Source organism: Marmota marmota, unplaced genomic scaffold, assembly GCF_001458135.2.
Source record: "Marmota marmota marmota unplaced genomic scaffold, marMar, whole genome shotgun sequence".
In the NCBI taxonomy this organism is placed as follows: Eukaryota; Metazoa; Chordata; class Mammalia; order Rodentia; family Sciuridae; genus Marmota; species Marmota marmota.
In genome coordinates, this window is record NW_025999982.1 from 26,260,768 (window position 1) to 26,266,767 (window position 6,000).

Here is a 6,000-nt window from a genome sequence, read left to right on the forward strand (position 1 = left end):
AACAAATGGGACTTACTCAAACTAAAAAGTTTTTTCTCAGCAAAAGAAACAATAAGAGAGGTAAATAGGGAGCCTACACCCTGGGAACAAATCTTTACTCCTCACACTTCAGATAGAGCCCTAATATCCAGAGTATACAAAGAACTCAAAAAATTAGACAATAAGAGAACAAACAACCCAATCAACAAATGGGCCAAGGACCTGAACAGACACTTCTCAGAGGAGGACATACAGTCAATCAACAAGTACATGAAAAAATGCTCACCATCTCTAGCTGTCAGAGAAATGCAAATCAAAACCACCCTAAGATACCATCTCACTCCAGTAAGATTGGCAGCCATTATGAAGTCAAACAACAACAAGTGCTGGCGAGGATGTGGGGAAAAGGGTACACTTGTACATTGCTGGTGGGACTGCAAATTGGTGCAGCCAATTTGGAAAGCAGTATGGAGATTTCTTGGAAAGCTGGGAATGGAGCCACCATTTGACCCAGCTATTCCCCTTCTTGGTCTATTCCCTAAAGACCTAAAAAGAGCATGCTACAGGGACACTGCTACATCGATGTTCATAGCAGCACAGTTCACAATAGCAAGACTGTGGAACCAACCTAGATGCCCTTCAATAGACGAATGGATAAAAAAAATGTGGCATTTATACACAATGGAGTATTACTCTGCATTAAAAAATGACAAAATCATAGAATTTACAGGGAAATGGATGGCATTAGAGCAGATTATGCTAAGTGAAGCTAGCCAATCCCTAAAAAACAAATGCCAAATGTCTTCTTTGATATAAGGAGAGTAACTAAGAACAGAGTAGGGACGAAGAGCAGGAGAAGAAGATTAACATTTAACAGGGATGAGAGGTGGGAGGGAAAGGGAGAGAGAAGGGAAATTGCATGGTAATGGAAGGAGACCCTCAGGGTTATACAGTGGAGGGGGTAGAGAGAGAGGAGGGGAGGGGAGGGGAGAGGTGGGGAGGGGGGAGGGTGGAGGATGGGAAAGGCAGCGGAGCACAACAGACACTAGGATGGCAATTTGTAAATCAATGGATGTGTAACTGATGTGATTCTGCAATCTGTGTATGGGGTGAAGGTGGGAGTTCATAACCCACTTGAATCAAAGTGTGGAATATGATATGTCAAGAAATTTGTAATGTTTTGAACAACCCACAAATAAAAAAATTAAAAAAAAAAAAAAAAAAATTCACGTACACCCTTTGAATAAATTAAGATTCTATAGACATAAATCGCAGAAATAGTATCTACTTAATTTATGCAAAGGAAACTATCTGAAAGACATCAGATCTTATTAACTGGAAGTAAGACTAAAGAATGTGCTAAAATGTGCCTACCCAAGGGATTCCCAGTGGTTCAGAATCTAGGGATGACAGGAATGGTACTATGGTGGCAAAATCCAAAGCCTCATTCATGGAATAGATTAATTCCTACCATTTTCTCTCTCTTTAATGTAATGTGGTACCCAAGAGAATGTCTATTCCAGACGGTGTCTGATTTGTCTAGTTTAAATCATCTACTCAAACTTTGACAAAGAGAGTATAAGACTTCTGTCCAAAATAATAATAATAATAAGAATACTCTAAAATAAGTGTGGTATTGTTAGGAAAAGGAAATCAATGCTAAGCAGTCACAAATCATAGATGCCCAAGATGCCATCCTTCACCGTTTTAACAAATTTTCTTATCTATCTTCAACTCATGATTAAATTAAATAATCCTTTAAGTCCATTCTGAAAACCTGGGAAGTTCCTTGTGGTCTTTTGATGACTTTAGTCACTGAAGTACTCAAATAGCTGGTGGGGTTTATTTAAGCTGGGAGTGTGGAGTGGTGGAAAGCTGTGAGGGGTCTGTATTAACAGAGTTTTCTCCCTGTTGCTGAGTGACAACACAATCAGTTGACTTGGTAAGAAAGTGGTTTACCACACATTCTGCTACTTCATTGCTATACCAGCAACTGGCTGAGTCATCACCATGGGCACTGCCTTCCTTCTTTGCTTTATTGCCCCTTACCATGCAGAATTACCACCTCATCCCACATTTTGACTCTCCCTGCTGCTCCCTTAGTCCTGCTGGTAACTTGCTTTTCCCACTTTATCAATATGTCCTTCCCCACTCACCAAGCATTACTAAGTGAGAACAAGGAATGGTGTCCCTGTGCTTTCCCAATCTCGTTAGTAAGGGAAATTGCCATTTTTATTTTCAGTGGAACACAGGGAATCTTGGAAGTCCACAAAGAAGATGTATCAAATGCTAAACTAGAGGAGAAAGTTACTAGTTGTTTACTTTAAACTTAGCAAGAGGCAGAGTGGGGAGAAATACTTTGAAAAGTACTTAGATTCTTTGTTTACCTATTTGACAGAGCTGGCAGTATGAGAAATAGTCAAATTCAACCTTTAGGGTAGTTTTAAGAAAAAAAATAAAAATTTTGATTACATATTGATTTTTCTCAGGGCAGAGAGAATGAGGTATCTTCTCCTTGTTTTGTTGATGAGACCATTTTCTTCTCCAGTCTGTTCATAGACAGGTTTCTATCTCTGATTGCTAGCGCAGCTGTTTTATAAATGGCTAACTTGGTAGAGATATTTTCAGAGAAGCAGTATACTTGGATGTTATTAGAAATAATTTGGACAAGCTTTTCTCTATTTTTTTCTCAAATAAGGGTAATAGTCATAAAAATTGTTCAAACTACTGCTGGACATATATTATTGCTTGGATAAAGCATGTATATAGTCTTGGAGTCTTATGCCTACAAATAGTTCAATGAACTTATCAGTGTTTGTCTCCCCACAAGTAGAGCCAGAGGCACAAAATCATGTGCACCAGTTCCTAAGTATCCCTGTAGACCTAACAAAGCCAGAGAGAAAGAACAGAAGAGCAAGGAAAAGCAGGTGGGAGGGCCAACATAAGCATGCCTTACAAGGACACTCTTCCAGTTTTGCTCCTGCAGAACCCCTAACAAACCAGCCAAGGACTCCTGCATTCCCCAGAGTCCTTGTATATCCATGCCAAAGTACATTTCTCCCTCAAGCTAAGTGAATGATCATTTCTACTACTCAGAACGCTGCCTACAGTGGGGATTTCTTTTCAAGCTCTCTCTCCTTCCTGGGGTGGGGATGTAATGTGGTAGCAATCCATTTTCCACTGGCACCAATGTATCATGAGAATTCATATGTAAACTGGGCTCAAGTTATCTCTCCAGCCTTTCTGCCAAGCCATAAGTGCCTGAATCCTTCCAACAAATTCCCCATGTTTTAAGGCAAAGCAGAGTCTTTTTTTTTTTTTTAACCAAAGAACTCTGATTCATAAAATAGGGTACTGTTCAAGCAGGTTAGTTTCTCCATTCATGAAAACAAAATTATGCATTTTTGCATAACATGTTATCATTATGACATTATTTGTTGATCTGCTGAAGCAAAACAAAAAAAAAGTTGTTTGAGTTTTCCATTATATGCAAAAGACAAAGCAATTCAACAGCTCCATAGTAAAATACCATGGCACAATTTACATTGAGTTTGATCCTAGTCTTTCTTCTGTGGTTATTTTAAATCCAATTCACATAACTGTTCAAAGTTACATGTTTAATTGGTCCAAGGGTGAAACTATCTTACTCCATAAATTATGCCAACTTCATATAAAAGAAAACTTTTGAATACTTTCCTAATTATATATTTTCCATTTACTCAGGAGATTAAGACATGAAAACTAACAAAATATCAATACCATTCTTAGTATTCTTTTTCCTCAAAAATAACTTTCTAGAAGCTGGATAGCCAGAGGACATAAGTGGGAGGAATAGCGCATTGCATTCCCTTTTGAGCCTTTAGAATTTTGCAGATATCTGAACAGACACCTACTCAAAAAATATAAAGTTAAAAGATAAAAATTTTTTAAAAGCCACCAAGAAAGAAAGTAATTAATCTTTTAAGCTATACTTGTTTGTATTTATGTATCTCTATATGATAGAATAATAAAAACCATTAAAAATGACATTCTCGGGTACTACTAAATGATTGTATTTAGGGAAGCACACTGGGTGGCAAATATATAAAGAAAAGCAATAAATGATTAAAACTCATCAGGGCAGTGTGTTTTAGTAGTAAGATGAAAGAGTGTTCAGGAGTGGCTGGTAAGACTATCTCCTGAGGGAGCTGGTAACTAATTTATAACTTATTTATGCAATTCTTTGTATCTGCGTATATCTAACAATATGAAATTTTGTAAGATGGGAAAATATTGTTTTTAAGGATTTTTAATAGGACGTGGAAATGCTCACACTTTAAGTTGAATAAAACATTCAAAACTCTATAAGTATGATCACAATTATATATATATATATTATATTGTATATTTGTAAAAATAGATATTAAAATATTAATTGTACTTTTTAATTATTTCATATAGCTGCCTTTTAAAAACTTCATTTTCTTTTTATTTTCTTGCTTTCTTTTTCTTTTGGGAGTGCTGGCAATCAAAACTAGGCCTCACACACGGTAAGTACCACCAGTACTTAAACCACTCTACCCCTGAGCTTAACTTAACCCCCAGGCCTGAAATATTTTCTTAAATATATGATCTAATAATTTATAAGATAAAAATTTATTTTTGAAAGATGAGGTGATAAACCTAACTCATAGGGTAAATATTAACTCTAACCCTCTTCAGTTCTGATAAATGTAAGCATTCAATAGGTTATAAAGTTTTAGAACTAGGACAAGTCATAAAGATCTTCTCACACACCTCTGTTTCACAGATGCAGAAACTGAGCAACAGACAAGTGAACTGAAGCTGAGCACAGTGATCACACCTGTAATCCCAGCCACTGGGGCAGAAAGGCAGCAAGTTTGAGAGGCCAGCCTAGGCAACATCTCAAATAAAAAAGGGCTGGAGATCTTGTTCAGTTTCAGTATGTTCCTGGGTTCAATCCCAAGCACCATAAGAAGGAAGAAAAGGAAAGAAGAGGAAAGAATTAAAAAAAAAAAAAAAAAAACTGACTTGGCCAAGGTCCAGAATTAATCAGGGGCAGACCTGGTATGGAGCCCAGTTCAGCAGAGTTCACCCTCCTCCTGATACATGCCTTGTGGTGGGTAGGGGTAGCTCACAAAGCCTCATTTTTTTAAGGAAAGTTTCACTGACTTTAAAACATGAGTATGTTAGAATTATACTTGGTCAATATCATCATAAAGCATAAATTTATAAAATAATCAAATAAGGCATCTGCTAAAAATTAATATTGAGAAAAATTTACTTTTTAAACTTTTTAAAAGAAATTAAAACAATCACCCTTGAGCTGTTGAAAGAGCTGCTGGGATTCACTCTTATTATATAGTAGAGGCAGCTTGTGTCTGCAATAAAGTACGTCACTGCTGCTCTCAGTGCTATAAAAGTGGTACAATATGTAGGACAACTGCTCTAAATCATGTTTATTTTGACAGGTTGTTTCTGAGTTCCACCTCATTTGCACTTTAACCCCAGTTCTCTGCCATGTAGACCCAAGCGATTTGCACAAATACCACATGATTTCAAAGGTTCTCTCCCAGAGAGAAAAAAAAATGGAAAATGAAAAGAGTCAAATTACTCCTCATAAGAAAATCTAGTTGCTAGCTAACTTATTGTTTGAATTTTGTGTTTTTTAAAACATTTTTAAAGACCTCTGGGAAGATGGCGGCGAGGGGAGTGCATTACCCCCGTGTGCTGCTTCACTGTGTGGGAGTATGACAAGTCAGGACGGCTAAAGGATATCTTGTTAGGAATTTCCAGCAATAGTGGGGTGCTCCGGAACCTGGAGGAAGGATTTCCATCGCACGAGGATCGGCTACGGGGACTCAAACGCGAGAGGTTTGTCGCACGGAGGGTAACTGCTTATTCAGCAAATCGCCCCGCGGCGAAAGTCTGCAGTGTGCGCTGGGATAGAGACGCAGGGTTACAGCGCTGCAGTTTCTGCCAGCCGCGCAAGCACCGTACTCAGGGCTGAATTCTGGGTTC